The following is an 18,134-nucleotide window of genomic DNA, read 5'->3' on the forward strand; positions in this document are numbered from 1 at the left end:
TAACAGTAAGTAGCATTTTCCCCCATTTAATGTTACCACCACCTTACCATCTTCTAGTTGTGAAATCTCGTGATTCATTATCATTAGAAAAGTTTAGAAAGTTCTGATGGTATAATGCCTGAATTGGCTTCTCATTGTAATATTCCAGTGGCAAGATACCAACCTATACATATATTTTACACAATGCTTCCGAGACACAAGATTTCCTTCTTTATAACAGTGTTCTTTTCCCTCTATAATTCTCAACATGTTTTACTGAGGAAGAGTGACCTAAAAATCCAGATCACTGAATTTTGTTGATGAATTTTGCTTAGTGATTGGCTAAGAGATATTTGCACTGATAAGTTTAAGAGTATTGGGGTAATTCACTGGGCCCATTCCCAGAAAAGAAAATACTCTTTTTGAAACTTTTATTCAACAAGTTAACCTGTTAACATTCTAAACTAATGTTTCCTTTTGAACAGAAGTACAAGATGGTAAGCATGAAGCCTAATTTACTGTTTGACAGAGTTTGTTATTCAAAACTAGGCTTCTGTGGCCAACTCTTAAGTGGTGGAGGTTTGGAGTAAACCCTCTTGTGGTTTTAGAAGTGATTGTCCTTAAAATCTGAGTTTCTTCAGATGAATCCACTTATGCATCAGTGAAGCCCACAGCTTAAGAGTAACCTTCTCACTCCCCATTCTATTTTAACCGAGAGCTAAGAGTAGGTTTAGCCACACGAAAATAGGCTGCACCCATAATGTCATGGTGTTAGGGACATCTGCCAACTATTTCAAAACCTCGAGGGCATTGGCTGGCATCAGTGAAACAAATGGAGTTTAGCTTTGAAAACTGATTTTGTAAGTGCTTCTGTTTCTACTATGCCTCCTGAATCTCATTCAAATACGTTTTGCAATAAGGTGGTTACTGCCTTATTGAGCTCTGAAAAAAGACAAGCACTTTACCTTTTAGAGGAGAAAATGTTCTCATCATATTAGGTTAAGGTCAATTATGAACCCCAGGTACTTTTCATTTCAGCATAGATTTTTTTCCATCTGTCCCTCGAGCAAGTTCTTTGGCCAAGAAGCACATCTACAAAAGCAGATACTTTGTCTGGATTTCCCTAGAGAATAATAAATAATTGAAATTTCTGTGTTTCAAAAATATTTGAAATTATGATCATAGTTTGTGATAAAAGAGACATGAATTTCCATAGGTCCAAAAGTGTTTAGAAAGTATTCTCAAAGAGCTTACATGAGGGATTACACTAGTACTCAATTGGATAGACTTCTTTTCTTCCATGAAGGGGCACAGAGTGAGTTTTCTTATTAAAAACATGTGTCAAAGATTTTTTTTCTACAATCTATATATTATTTACCACTTACGAAGATATTTATGTATAATTTCCTTCTTGGAAATGGTTAACAGTCCTTGTCAATCAAGATAAATCTTAGGATTCAATAATATAAAGCTAATAAAATCAAAATCTGTGTTAAAGTGGAACATGGGAAAATACTGACATTTAAAGTTGCTAGATTGTTTCAACTTTTACAAACCCAGCAACTTATCTATGATGCTAATTTTTTATTGAAAAATAGTTATTGAATCTAGAAGGTATGTTCCTATTAGGCACCTTTATAATTACATTAACCAAATTTTAGTTTATCAGTTTCCAATGAATTCTACTTATTAGTGTACTTTTTAGGTACACCACCCTATCATTTGACAGGTACATACTTAGAATTGATCATTCCTAAAATAATACTTTCAGGGACATAACGCTTAAACCTTTTAGAAAAATTCCAGTAAGATCTGAGTCATAAAGGGTCCCAGCAGGAAACAGAGTGCATACTCAAACAAGAATACTTTGAGAAGGGTTTAATAAAGAGATGTTACAGGTGTTTGGAGAAGGTTTATGAAAATCACAAAGGAGAACACTGCTATCATCTCTAAGCCTGGAGGGGCAAGTTGAAGAAATGGTTACCAGAACCTGGAAGAGAAGCTATGTGTGGAGTAAGCCAACTTGAAAGGAGCTATGAAGGACAAAACCAGTCTGAGGTGACCCCACAGGGAAGGAGTCAGGGAAGAAATATCTCAAATTTACTCTTTACCACTCTGTGATCCATTACCATGTCTTCCATGGGCTAAACTGCACTGCTTAATATGGTAACCTAGTCACTGATGGCTGCTGAGTAAGTGAAATGTTGTAAGTGTAAAACATACACCAAATTTTGAAAACATAGTATAAAAAGAGAATGTAAAATACATTACTAATTTTACGTTAATCAAAAATAGGAAGGATAATATTTTGAACATGTCACTCCTGGGCATATATCTGGAGGAAACCATAATTTGAAAAGATACATGCACCCCAATGTTCATTGCAGCACTATTTACAATAGCCAAGACATGGAAGCAACCTATCTGTCCATTGACAGAGGAAAGGATAAAGAAGATGTGCTACATATATACATTGGAATATTACTTAGCCATAAAAAAGAATGAAATAATGCCATTTGCAGCCATATGGATGGACCTAGAGATTATCATACTAAATGAAGTAAATCAGACAGAGAAAGACAAATATATATGACATCACTCATATGTGGAATCTAATTTTTAAAAAATGATATAAATGAACTTATTTATAAAACAGAAACAGATGGATTTCAGAAACAAACTTACAGTTATCAAAGGGGAAACATAGTGGGGGGAGGGATAAATCAGGAGCTTGGGATGAACATACACACACTACTATGTATAAGATAGATAACCAACAAGGACCTACTGCATAGCACAGGGAACTCTACTCAGTATTCTGTGATAACCTATATGAGAAGAAAATCTGAAAAAGAATGAATATATGTATAATGGAATCACTTTGCTGTACACCTGAAACTAACACAATATTGTAAATCAACTATACTCCAATAAAATTAAAAAAAAAGTGAGAGACTAAAATATCACATTACTAATTTTACATTAATCAAAAATAAGAAGGATCATATTTTGGACATATGTATTCAAAGTATGTATTATTAAATATTAACATATATTATTAAATACATATTTATCAATATATGTAATGTTTAATATAAGTAATATATAGGATATATTGTTAAAACTGATTTCACCTGTTTCTTGCTATTTTTTAAAATGTGCTACTAGAAAATTTTAAATGATTGGAAAATTATTAAATTTAAAATATATTTATATATCATATCATTTCTCTTGGAGAGCACCAGGATAAACCCACTAGCAGTTAGAGAATGTAGAAGTCTGCTGATTCAGTTAGTGACAGGCCAGCCTTCTATAGTAGAAAGTAGGATGGAGAAGGATGGAGAGTGGACCTCCATCCTGGCTGAGGCTGTAAATAAAGAAAATTAACATCAAAAGATGTACCAGAAGTAAGAGGCTGTATGTGTGTGTATGTGTGTGTTTTGTGTGTGCACGTGCATGATATTTCTATTGTTGACCAGTGGAATAATTTGTTAGCAAACTTGTTAGGACATTTCACATCATTGAAGACTAGCATTTTTTTTTTTTTTTTAAAAACAGCATTGGGAATGGGCCAAATAATAGCTGTGCCGTTTAGAATTGTTTTGAACTTATGTACGTTCCATCTTGCTAAAGTGTAAATACAAACTGAAATTCATATTATGGAAATACCTTTAGTACCTGACAAGTGGAAGACATAATTTAAAATGGTTTTCTGGTATGGTGTTTTGATAAAAAATATTTGATGAAAAACTGGATTAAAATTTTTTGATAAAAAAGATTTGTTTAAAAAAAATCTTCCGTTGAAAAACTTTTGCTTATTGTGAGACAATTATCTACTTATTCAACAGATATTAAGTTGGAGCACCTTCTCTAGTCACCCATTGAGCTTTTCAGTCTAATATGAGGAGATATTTAGCAAGTAAGCAAGCAAACAAATAAATAATATTAATTTCCTAGAGTTTTCTATATCAAGAAGGAAGAAAAACAGGCTAATGTATAATGACTGAAGATTCCTTTTTTAGATTAGGGTGGTGCATTTGTCTTCTACTGCTGTTTAACAGATTAGTATAAGCATAGCAGTTTAAACATTATCGTATGGCTAGCTAGGTCAGAAGTCTGGCACAGTGTGACTGGGTTCTCTGTTCAGGATCTCCCAGGCTAAATCAAGGTGCTGGCTGGGATTCATTCTCATCTGGAGGCTCTGTGAGAATATATGCTTCCAAACTCATTGCTGTTACTGGCAGAATTCAGTTCCTTGCAGTTGTGGGACTGAGGCACTTGTTTCCTTGCAGGCTGTCCTCCAGGGGCTACTCTTCCCTCCCATAGTTTGCCCACATTCTTTGACTTCTTTCATCTTCAAGTCAGCAATAGCATGTGAAATCCTTCTCATGCTTTGAATCTCTGACTTCTACTAATGGCCAGAGAAAATTACCTATTTTTTAAAAGGCTCATATGATGAAGTCAGATCCACCCTGTTAAGCTCCCTATTTTAAGGTCAACAGATTTGGGACCTTGATTCCCTCTCCAAAATCTCTTCACAGTGAGAGCTAGAGTTTGATTTAATAACTGGGAGAAGGCACGTGTGTACACCAGGGCTGGGAATCTTGAGGGGCCATCTTTGCATTCTGCCTACCACAGATGGTTAGGGGAAAAAAGCCTCTCTGATGAGTTTCCATTTGAATTAAGGCCTGGATGATGAGACAGAACCAGTCATAGGAAGATCTAGCGGGAAAGCATTAGAGCCAGAGAGAAGAGCAAAAATCAAGACTCTGAGGCAAGGCAGAGATTTACTTACTCAAGGAGAAGAAAAAAGCCACCAGGATGAGACTGTGGTGTGGGAAAGTGAAAAGAGATGAGGTCAGAAACGCAGACTTCAGGGCTTCCCTGGTGGCCCAGTGGTTAAGAATCCGCCTGCCAATGCAGGGGACATGGGTTCAAGCCCTGGTCTGGGAAGAACCCACATGCCCTGGAGTAACTAAGCCCGTGCACCACAACTACTGAGCCTGTGTTCTAGAGCCCATGAGCCACAACTACTGAGCTCACGTGCCACAACTACTGAAGCCTGTGTGCCTAGAGCCTGTGCTCCACAACAAGAGAAGCCACGACAATGAGAAGCCCGACGAAGCGTAGCCCCCGCTTACCACAACTAGAGAAAGCCCGCACGCAGCAACGAAGACCGAACACAATCAAAAAAAAAAAAAAAAACCCCAAACAAACAAATAAATAAATAAATAAAAAGGAAAGCAGACTTCAGGTCAAGGGAAGGAATTTTGAATTTACTCTAATCACAGTGATTTAACCTATTGAAGGGTTTGAGTGAGGGATGTTTTCAAATGACTAAAGAAGATCTCTTTTCTGGAGTACCCTCACCAAAATGCACACTTGGTAAAAAAGAATGAAATAATGCCATTTGCAGCAACATGGATGGACCTAGAGATTATCATACTAAGTGAAATAAGTCAGACAGAAAAAGACAAATACCATATGATATCATTTATATGTGGAATTTAAAAGAAACGATACAGGGACTTCCCTGGCGGTCCAGTGGTTAAGACTCTGCCCTTCCACTGCAGGGGGTGAGGCTTTGATCCCTGGTTGGAAAACTAAGATCCCGATCAAAAAACGATACAAATGAACTTATTTACAAAATAGAAACAGACTCGTAGATTTCGAAAACAAACTTACGGTTACCAAAGGGGAAACGTGAGGAGGAGGGATAAATTAAGAGGTTGGGAATAGCATATATACACTACTATATACAAAATAGTTGACAAGGACCTACCGTATAGCACAGGGAACTCTACTCAGTACTGTAATAACCTATATGGGAAAAGAATCTGAAAAAGAATAGGTATATGTATGTGTATAACTAAATCACTTTGCTGTACACCTGAAACTAACACAACATTGTAAATTAACTATACTCCAGTATAAAATAAAAAAAAATTTAAATGCACACTTGGCCAAATTCTGGTGTACAGATTCTTTCCTCATGTTCCATACCTTTTCTGGTGATTTATCATACAAATATCAGATTCTTCCGTTCTTGTCTTAATGAGTACAAGACTTACATTTGAAATCCATTTCACTGAATTGGTTTTTATAGTTTTGAGTGCTATGATATACTACTGATTATAGTTTTATAAAGTAGATACAAGTAAACAAATATTGTAGAGAGAACTTTAAAAATTAAAGCCTTTAATTTCCTCTTTGTGACCACCTAGAGGGGTGGGATAGGGAGGGTGGGAGGGAGGGAGACGCAAGAGGGAAGAGATATGGGAACATATGTATATGTATAACTGATCCACTTTGTTATAAAGCAGAAACTAACACACCATTGTAAAGCAATTATACTCCAATAAAGATGTTAAAAAAAAAAGTCTTTAATTTCCTGATTGCATAGTCTTTGACTAAAATGCAGTTCAGTCCAATTAATACTAGAAAGATTATTCTTTAAAATCTTATAAGTTTGAGGGAACAATTGAGATTTTCTTTTGCATGAGAAATGCATATGCTTCATCTAGATTTTGAAATCTTTTGATGCGAGAGGCTACTTTTTTTACTTTTGCCACTTGGGTAATTTTGTCTTTTCTGCACCCAACATGCTGGATCATCTGCATAGTATACCAACAGCCCAGATTTTGAGATGATGTACATTTAAAATTGGGGATTCCTCAAAAAATTATAAAGGGAATATCATTTTAAAAACTCTGAAAGCCTCTGTAAGCATACAGACCACCAAATTCTAGGAGTCAATAAGGGCTGTATACATGTATCTATTGTGCAATTGCTGATTTTAAGTATTAGCATTTACCAGAGAAGGACAGACAGTGAACAACCTCTTCAGGGTGTTACATTTTCTATACTTCCCAAAATTTCTATTCTCTTCCTCTTTTTCTAGGCTCCAACCTCTTGTTTATATTCCTCAAGTATCTTCTTGTTCCATCTTCTTCTTCCTTTATTGTCACATAGTCTAGTCTTAATCACCATATTATGCCTTTGCATTACCTTTTAAGTGATCCCAAATATCTAGAAAAATCCTATCTTTCCTTTAAGTTCTTATTGACTTTTTAGCACCTCTACTCTTCCAAGTATCCACAGATATCAGGCCTTCTCTTCCTTTTCCAACATTAAAGCTCAGGTTCAACTAGATCATATTGGAAAACTCTCATATATTTATTGAAGTTTAAACAATTGGTGAGTAGTTTCATGTGTGCAAGGAGTGTCTGTATCTTACCATGGGATAATTGGTTAATTCAAAGCACTGAAGATTTAATCATGAAATGTTTAGAACAATCAGATTAGGTGCCAGTCATCCCCGATGCCCCTATGAACTGCCCTGCTCAGGAAAGCAGCACCAGGCTCTATGTGCCAAGTCAGAACTAATTTGACCCAAGTAGGCCCCTGGCCAACTAAGGCCTCAACATAAAAATGCCAATAATCTATAAGAATGACTGGTACAAAAAGTTCTGTCCAATAAGGGTGAGATAATTCACTAAGCCAATCATTCTATCTTCTTTGGAGTTTTGTATGAAGACTTAAGGAAGAATTTCCCAGTAAGCGTAAAAGAGCAGAATGAACAGGGCAGTCAGGAAAAACAGAGATGAAAACAGGAGAAAAACCATATGGTGATAAAGGAGAAAATGATTGACCCCTAAGTGTTTTGGTTATCTATTGCTGTATAACAAATTACCCCCAAACTTAGTGCTTTCAACAAGAGTTTTGTTTGCTCATCTTTCTTTCCCTTCCTCCCTCCCTTCCTCCCTTCTTTCCTTGCTGTGTTGGGTCTTCACTGCTGCATGCAGACTTTCTCTAGTTGCAGTGTGCAGGGTCTACTCTTTGTTGTGGTGCGTGGGTTTCTCATTGTGGTGGCTTCTCTTGTTGTGGAGCACAGGCTCTAGGCATGCGGGCTTCAGTAGTTGTAGCACGCAGGCTCCGTAGTTGTGGCTTGAGGGCTCTAGAGCACAGGCTCAGTAGTTGTGGTGCACGGGCTTAGTTGTTCCGCAGCATATGGCATCTTCCTGGACTGGTGCTCGAACCCGTGTTCCATGCATTGGCAGGTGGATTCTCAACTACTGTGCCACCAGGGAAGTCTTGCTCATGATTCTTTGGGTCAGGAATTGAGGCAGAGATGGGTTGGGCAGTTTTTCTGCTCCACTTGGCATGTGTTGTCTCATTCACTCATTTGCAATCACCTGGTGGTTGAGCTGGACTGGAAGTTCCAAGCAAGCTTTACTCACATGTATTGCACTTCGATGCTTCTCCACACGGGTTCTCACCCTCCACAGGGTTAATTCCGGCTTCCTCACATGGTGGTCTCTGGCTAGTTGTACTTCTCACATGGTGGCTGGTTTCTAAGGAGCATTTCAGAGGGGCAAAAGGAGAATACACACATCTTTGAAGACCAGCCTTGAAAGTTATACATCCACTTCTGCCACATTCTGTTTGTCAAAGTGTGTGATAGGGCTAGTTTAGATTCAAGGGGAATCACCTCTTGATGAGCGGTGTAAGAATTTGATGATATCTTTAAGTCACCATATCAGGGTTACTTTAGAGCTAGATGGTTTTCCAGTTCTGAGTCTTTGTACTATGCAAATGGAAGGTCCCAACAGACAGCTCATTTGGGGTGGTGGTGGTGAGAATGGGGTGTGTTCAGGGCCACTTGTCATAACTTGCTGATAATCACTACGCTTATTAGTAATGTTTTGTTTAAATCATGCCACATATACAATATCTCTCCAGTCTAGGGATATAAATAAGAACTTTTAACTTTCTTGAATGCTCTGCAGACAGTTATTTTCTTTGGGATCCCCTTTAAATGTACTAAAAAACTTTTATTAAGTTAATAGAACAATACAAATATAAAACTAAAAAATACAAAACAGATCTTTATGGAAGATTTCGTTTTCTTTTTTCTTCTCTTTTCTTTTTTTTTTTGGCCACACTGCATGGCTTGCAAGAACCCAGGGCACTGCAGTGAAAGCACGGAATCCTAACCACTAGGCCACCAGGGAACTGCCTGGAAGATTTCTTTTAAAATTTGTGCAGGTTTCCCTGGTGGCACAGTGGTTGAGAGTCTGCCTGCAGATGCAGGGGACACGGATTCATGCCCTGGTCTGGGAGGATCCCACATGCCACGGAGTGGCTGGGGCTGTGAGCCATGGCAGCTGGGCCTGCGCGTCCGGAGCCTGTGCTCCGCAACGGGAGAGGCCACAACAGTGAGAGGCCCACGTACCGCAAAAAAAAAAAAAATTTGTACAGAGGAGCAAAAAAAGGCATCTGGCCTCAGAGTATGAGGTATAATAGGGGTAAATCTGTGTGGAAGAGGGGCTATTACAAGGATTAGACATTTATTTTAGTGTGTCCCGTTAATCAAGTGAGTGTACATGTAACACATACGAGTAAATTCCTTTTTGATCTATCTGAAATGACAAGGGCTTTTCAGAATAAATGCTGTTTTTACTGTTCATGGGATAGAAGTGTATTCAGCATTCATATAGCATGTGTCTTAGGCTCCTGGCAGAGTGGCGGAGGGGGCAGGGGGGCAGGAGGGCAGGAGGTGGGCAGGAGGCACATGCAGTGGCTAAACTAGAGTGACCTAGGGTGAAAGAGATACCCCTGTTAATTTCTGGTAAATAAAACCCAAGGCACTTGAGGACAAGAGAAAAGTTACATTAGGGCTAGAAGACTTCTACTTTGGCCTTTTCTTTTTTTTACAAATAATTCTAAGAGAGGTTAAGAAACCTCTCTTAGAATTATCATAATTCTTATTATCTTATTATCATAATTATCATAATCATAATTCCTTGGATACAGCCATTTGACTTCACGTATCTACCACACCATAGCTTCAAGTACCATTTTCCACTTTCCAAAGATCAAATCTGGTCCTGTCACCGTTTATGAGATCTACTTCCCTTGTGTTTCCTTTTAAAGAAGGCCTTGATGTTGATTTTAGAACCATTGCACCTGTTTTAAATCAGATTTTCTCAACCTTTCATGTGAAGATGGTGATTCATTAGGTCTGAGATAGTGTAGGTTTCACAGGCTCCCAAGTGATGTTAACGATGCTTGTCTATGGGCCAAACTTTTAATCTCAAGGAGTTAGGTCATTAGGGCATCGAAACTTGTCCCTAAAATACCAGTGGAAATTACCAGGAAATTAATAGTAGGTATAAATGCCAAATGAATTCTACTTTCCTAGGCTAGTCAAAGATTTATTCATTTACTCAAGAGATATCTATCAAGAGCTTATGCACTTTGGCCATAGATTATACATATATATTATACATACATATATACATATATTTTCCAGAAATAGACTCTCTTACTCTACCAGTATATTGTTCAAGTTCCTAGAATTTAGAAATACTTTTGGAGACTACTTTCAGTGAAATTTTGCTCCAAAATAAAATATTTTACCAATCAAATAAGTGGAAAAACATTTTCACTTTTAGTCCATAGAGGAAAGCCAGCTTATACTGTATGGTACTTGACCTTGTTAAATGTGCACAGAATGCTTTTTGTGACACTTATGCTACGATCGCTTGGTTTGCTTCCGCAGCTGCTCCATGTGGTCTTTTGTGACATAACCCAGGTCAGGTTGACCTGCCAAATAACTAACATTGCCAAGTGCCAACCAGAAAGAGTGAACTGAATTATTTGGTACTGCCTTCTCTCATCGCACGGGCAACAACCTCAGCATTTATTAATCCAATGAGATGCTCACTTTATAATTAACCTGGGAGCTCCATCAAATGTCTAATTGTACCCCTGACAGCAAGAGAGTGAGCTTTGCTGAGCCTTGAAACTCTCTCAACAGATCCTTAGGAGGTGCAGCTTTGTAGCTACCAGTTGGTGGCTGCAAGATTAAAAAAAAAAAAAAAATTGCAGTCACACTATTGCAACAGTGATTGCCCCAGCCTCTCCTTTCAGTTAATGAGGTGTTGAAAGTTCAAGACCTAAGTTATTTGTGGAACTAACAAGAACCAAAAGAATACTACTTGCTGAAATGAAGACTTTAGGATTTAAGGCTTATTCACAATCATTCTATCAGGACTGTATTTTGGATGCATTTACTAGATTACTAAGATTTGTTTATTTGTGCATATCTTTTGATCACATAAAGTGTAAGCTACTTACGAGCCAAAATAGTGCCACCTGTTTCTATACAGTCTCACTGTGTGTTTCAGCACAGTGCCACTGTGCTGATATACAGCCTTGTTCATTTTAAGTGCCCAGAACTGCTTGGTGAGTAATAACAGGATGCAATCTGCGTGCTTATCTTCTTCTATTATTTACATATTTTATTAGCATCAAATTTTCTGCTGATTCCAAAGAGAAATTCTTGGCCCACTTCTCGCCTTCTTGAATGTGGCTGAATTAGACAATTAGAGCAGTCTCTCAAAGAACTTTGGATGAATTCCCATGATTCCATAATTGACTTTTCTAGAGAAACAAAGGGATGCAGATTATCTAAAATGTCTCAGTGTCTTCTGGGGGATTTCAACCCTGAATATTGGTATTGTGAATACAGCAAGAGGCATTAGGGATGTGGCCTCTTCCAGCATTGGTTCCAGGAGGACCAAAATTTACTCTTCAGTTTCCCCTCAATCACATATATTCTGCAGGACTCAAGAATTAACATGTCTGGATATAACTTTGTAAAGTTTTTCCTGTAACATCTCCCACAACTCTATTATTATATTATTGAATATTAGATCTTAGATGGTGACAGAATTAGGACCTTAAAGATGTCTTCAAGGAATATTACCCATTAATATTCTGGCTATATTATAAATGAGTCCAAATACAGAACCAAGACCTATAATGTTAAAAGATGTTCCTTATTCTGACCACCCCTAGACCCAACAGCTTGTTGTGTAAAAGTGGCAGATTAAAGAGAACAACAGCAATCCCTGAGGTTCGCCTAGCATTGCTGTACGCCAGGCACTGTGCTAACAACCTTATATGCAGCAACTCATTTAATCTTCATGATAACCCTATAAAGTAAGTACAATTTTTACCCACTTTACAGATGGGGAAACAAAGGTGCAGAAAGATATTAACAAATATTCCCAAGGATTTTCAACTAGTACACACAAAACAGACTCAAGCCCAGATTTACCTCACTCTAGAGCCCTTATTCTAGCCTCTGGTATACTATGTGGCCCTTCTAAACTGAGCTTCCTCTAAACGACAAATAGAAATAGAAGTTTACCAGTATCAAAATCACATTGTAAAGTTGAAAACCTAAAATAAATGCTCTCATCAAACTGGCATATGAGTTTGTCTAACCTTGTAACTATTGTTTTCCCGTCTGGAGATGTTTTTATATCAGAATAGGCTGAGGAGTAATGGGGATTCAATAAAATTTCATATGGACAGTCTGCAGCAGAAGTGGAGGGAGAATTTATATTTATTGATATCCCCAAAGTTATATTCAATTTAGTAGGCTTTGCTGCATGCGTGCCCTAAACTATTCAAACTATTCAGAGAGCAATTAAACTTAAGTCTACTCTCATAACAAGAGCAACAGGGTTTTGAAAGGATAAACCCTGCACTCATCCTGGTTATAAACCAACAGATCAGCGTCCCCTTGTGCTTCATGACTTTACATAGTTGAATCAAAATGTAGGTGCAATTGTTAATTCTATGTACCTGGCACTGCAAGCATTTTTCCTTCTTTCTGTATAGTCTTAGGATTTGCGAAATATTTTATGTACTTAATGTTGATGTGCATCATGTCGTAATTGTTGAGCATTTTCTTTCTTTTTCCTCTTTCTCTCTCTCTCTCTCTCTCTCTTTTTGTTAGTGTAAGTATCTGCAGTGACAATCTTGTTATACATAACTCACCTTTCCTTCCTTCCTCCCTTCTTTCTTTCTCTCTCTCCTTTCCTTCCTTCTTCCCTCACCTCCTCTTCCCATACTTCTCTCTCTCTTTCATTAAGATACATTGTGAAAAGTGATAACAGGAAAAGAATATTTTTGCAACTCTTGAAACCTCTTGCCAAATTATTTACCAAAAATCCTGTACCAATTTATGCTGAAGTCAGCAATTTCTGGGAGCACCATTTCTTCTTCTCTTTGCCAGAATTGTTCATTATAATTTTAAACTTAAAGTAGTGATAGAATGCTTCATCATTAGGAAAAAATTCCAACTTTTTGGAGGGTTCCCTTTAAAGTTTTTCACCTTTTATATTGTTGGAGAGGTTAATTTTTTGATAATTAAAAAATGCTCAATAAGGACTTCCTTGGTTATCCAGTGGTTAAGACTCCATGCTCCCAATGCAGGGGGCCCAGGTTCGAACCCTGTTCAGGGAACTACATCTCACATGCCACAACTGAAAGAGCCCATGTGCCACAGCTAAAGATCCAACGTGCCGCAACTAAGAGCCGGTGCAGCCAAATAAATAAAATAAATAAATATTTTTTTAAAATGCTCAATGAATAACCAGAATCCGTTTATTCTCCATCATCCATATCTTCCCAAGAGATATGAACTATATGGCTCTATATGTCAAATTATCCCTCCTGGTTTGTCCACTCAAGACTTTACACTGCTACCTCAGTCCAGGAGAAGAAATTCCCCTAGCTAGCTTTATTCTCACCACAGGCTGAATTTGCATTTAGAGGTTCCCATTTTCTTTCTCTCGATGTTACCCAATAGATACCACAAAATAACTGGCAGTAGAGAACTCGTGGCTCTAATTACAAGGAGAGCACTAACCTCCAAAGAACCTGGTGTTCTGATGTGTGATCTAATCAGTAACTACTGATTCAGTTTCACACATTCCTCCTTTGATAAAGTTCTAGGGGAGGAGGGGGAGGGTGGACAAGGGTCAAACATGGCTGAAAACTCCTTTTATGGTAAGCAATATTACAACTTATTTATTCAAACGTTATGTGTAAATAATGACTTTTTAAAATTTTGAGAATCTTTTTTTATTTTGAAAAATGTCAAACCTACAGTCAAATTACAAGAATAATACAATGAACACTTGAAGACTCTTCACCTACATTCACGGATTGCCAACATTTTGCCGCATTTATTCTGTCTCCTTTTTGTTATATGACATTTTCCCCCTGAACAAGTTGAGACTAAGCAAGCTGCATCTTATCATTTTACTTACCCCTAAATACTTGAGGATATATCTCTTAATAATGAGACATTCTCCTACATAACCACAATCTTATCACCATTCAGTTAATTTATCACTGACACAATACTGTTGTCTAACATACAGTCTATACCCAAATTTCCCCTATTGTGCCAATTGCTTTATAACTTTAAAAAAAATAGGATTTTATTCAGAATCATATATTTCTTTAGTCTCCTTTAATCTAGAACAGTTTCTCAGTCTTTTTTTTTTTTTTTTTAATCTTTCATGACATTGACATTTTTGACGATTCTAGGCCTCTCTCCACCCTATTTTTTATGTTTTGGAATAAGGAAGCTGTCTTTCTGTCATATCAATATGCTTTTGACATCACTTCTCTGTTTTCTTTTTTTGTTTGTTTCTGGCTGAGCCATGCAGCCTGTGGGATCTTAGTTCCCCAACCAGGGATTAAACTGGGTCCTAGGAATGAAAGCGCGGTGTCCTAACAACAGGACCTCCAGGGAATCCCCATCTGTGTGTCTTTCTTTCATGTCTTCCTCCTGACCACCACGTCTCTGTATTATACCTTTATTTATATAGAAAGTCCCTTTCTTCTCTTTCATCAGTTTTTTTTTTCTTAACCAACTTTTCCCCTTCCCTGTAGGCACTCATCTGTTTCCTTGAGATAATACTATTTTTAAAACTTTAATTGGTTTGGTATTATTTGTCTTCTTTCTGACTCTTTAGCACCTCCCTTCAAGATTATGTGCTCCCTGCAAAGACAACTCTTTGTTTTACAAATATTTTCTAAAAGTGTAATTTAAATTCTCCTTTAAGAGTTACGCTTGCTTTCTTTTATCTCTCCAGCTGTCTTTCCTTTATGTAGCTCTTAACTGAAGTCCTTATTTTCCAAGTTGCCCTAAACTAGAAGTTTATGTTAATTAAAATTATGCTCATTTAGATAGAGTATAATATGCTATCCTTGATTCTTTGGTAGAAAAATGCATTTTGTTGTATTTCTGGTTCGAAACTCACGAGATTCTATGTTAGTTAACACAAACCTTGATTTAAAGTTTAAAAGAAGGAAAATCAGCTTAACGTACCTAAGCAAACATACCTATCGAAAAATGGCTGTTAAAAAATTGCATCCCGATTGTTTCAAGATAATCAAATACAGACTCATTTGTAAGACCTAGAGGGACCTTAGAGATTAAGAATTTACTCCCCTCAGTCTTCAGATAAGGAAATTGAGAGCCCAAATCTTTTAAGGTTATGATCAATTGGTGGCAGAGACAACCATCATAACCTGATTCTCAGTTCAGAATGATTTCTTTTGCTCTCACTGTGTTCAGTTTAATGTTTTCCTAGAACTAGGATTCAGATGTACAACAGAATCACTGTAAAACACTTGGAAATGGGTGACAGCGAAATGTTAAGAGGGCCAGTCCCAACCTCATTAGCTGTAGCCACTGATTGCTTTAAAAATATAGTCTTTATTTTTCTTTGGTGGAAAAGAAAGTTTCCTTTATTTTGGGTGGTGGGTGGGGTGGGAGTGGGGGGAGGGCGGACGGACAATCAGGGGGCAAGAGTTTTTATAGACAGAGGGAGGGGGCTACATGCAGAAGCAGCACAGTCAGCTCTGATAGTCGTCTTGAAATTGGTCACACGGTGGTCTGATCGGCGTCATCTTGATGGTTTTAAGTACAGTTAATCTTCAGTTCCAGGGTCAGTTTGTTCCCATTTCCTTGAGGTCAATTCTTGGAACTGTGGCAGCTTATGTCATGGCTACACGCTGGTCATCATGTAGTTAACTTCTTCCACCTGGTGGGGATTTCAGTATCTACAAGACAGCTCCCAGGATATGGCTCAGAATATGATCTATAGCCCTTGAGACGGAACTAAAGGTCCTTAACTATGCTTAATGACGAAACTATTATTATTGAGTCTTGTTGGACTGTTTTCCTTTGTTTCTGTATTTCCTCACTTCTCTGATTAAACTTATTCTTTGGCTAAATTTTTTTTTTTCACAGACAAAAGGCAGGCAGAGGACATGAGGAGGAAGGACCATAGGGTCCTGCTCCATTTCATTTGTATATATCTTCTTAAAGGAAAGCACATTTTCATATTATTTTATTTTAATTTTAAATATTTATTTATTTATTTGGCTGTGCCACGTGGCTTGCAGGATCTTGGTTCTCCAACCAGGGATCAAACCCGGGCCCTCGGCGGTGAGAGTGTGGAGTCCTAACCACTGGACCGCCAGGGAAATCCCTTCATATTATTTTATATGTTGCCTTTTAAATATGTCTTGGGAAGTGTCCCTTATTGGTACATCTAGAGCTTCCTCATCTTTTTGGATAGCTGTATACTATTTCATTATATAGATGTACCATACTTCTTTTTTAAAATAATATTTATTTATTTAGGCTGTGCCAGGTCTTAGTCGCAGCATGCAGGATCTGTGTTGCTGCATGTTTAGTTGTAGCATGTGGATCTTTAGTTATGGCATGCAGACTGATTGGTTTAAAAATATAGTCTTGCTTTCACGGCTATAACTACAGACTTAACATTTATTGAATTATTGCTTTGTACCAGGCACTGGTCTAGGTATTTACACGCATTCATTCATTTAATCTTTAAATACCCGTAAAAGTTGGCTTATTATTGTCCCCATTTTACAAATGCAAAAACTGAGGCACAGAGAGCTTGAGTAACTTGTCTAAGGTTATTTGTTGATTATGTAGAATGGGCTGCAAAATCATTCAGCATGTTTTTGGGGTTATGCACCTAACCATTATGATACCGCCTCTCTTAGTCTTAAGAGTTTCAAACACAAATGCCAGTTGTATTTTTCCACTGAAATGGAAACTGAGTCATACATATGTTTAAATGCTTTATTATTTTTATCCAGTCAATGAAATGCCAAACTACCTTTGCCTCAAACTGAGATTTCCCTGATATCACAAATGTGCCGTATTCTTCATTCTAAGAAGATTGTGGGTGAAATCCTGGTAAAAAACAGGAATTTTATCTACAGCTCCATTGATTTGTTTTATTATTTCTTCTTGCCAAGGTGAATTAGCAGGATTGCTGTCTGCAGTTTGTGTTCTATCATTCCTGATGATGGAATTGTTTTTTGTTCTTATGCAGAACCAAGTCACTCGAATCTGCTAGAGACCAGATATTTATAACTAATTAACACTCTCCTTTTAAAAGTAGAAAATAATACTAAGCTAAACTCTGCATTTATGATTCATTTAATCATCTTCATTAAAGTGGTAACAATGTCAGTATGGCTATTACTATAAAAGAATTTTTAAAAAGGTTATTAAGACTAGAAATAAAGTCAATGACTAAGTAGATAATAGAAAATTGAATTTTTGGCTAAGAGTATGATATATGAACTAAATTATCAATTGGAGTTGACCTAACAACAGAACAAATTTTGAGCTGATGACTTAAGTCTTGAATGTTTCAGACACCTCTGGAAAGACGAACTGTAGTATAACATACTTGCTGAATAATGTATGACACCATAGTGACCCTCTGTTAAATTTAAGGCAAACAGGAAATGATACTTAAAAAGTTGGAAGAACTGGGCTAAATTTCATGAGGTTGTGCTTCTGTCTGCCTCCTTCTCAGCTACGTGTTGGCTAACAGATGAAGAATACCTCAAGAGAGAAGAGGCACAGGGCCTCCTGAGACTGGCTAGGGACTTGAAGGCTTACCTTGAGCTAGGTTTGACACTAACACATAATTTTTCCTGGCAATCTGGGGAATGAGAATGGTCACTAACAACTTAGAATGACTACTTATACAAAACCCACTGGCGTCTCTAATAAAATTCCCCCTACTGTTTTGGGGGATAGACTACACAGCACTTAATTACAGCTGCTGGGCCAGAATGTAAGTCAGCCAAGACCTTATCTCAATAGCGTGTCTTGCTTGAAAAATGAAGTGTAAGAGTGAAGCTCAGGAAGAGTGCATGGCTGAGCACGTTTCTGGAAAAAAGACTTGGATAGACACAGGAAAAGAGAGTAATAGGAGAGGAGAATG

Source organism: Tursiops truncatus, chromosome 5 (assembly GCF_011762595.2).
Source record: "Tursiops truncatus isolate mTurTru1 chromosome 5, mTurTru1.mat.Y, whole genome shotgun sequence".
Taxonomy (NCBI): Eukaryota; Metazoa; Chordata; class Mammalia; order Artiodactyla; family Delphinidae; genus Tursiops; species Tursiops truncatus.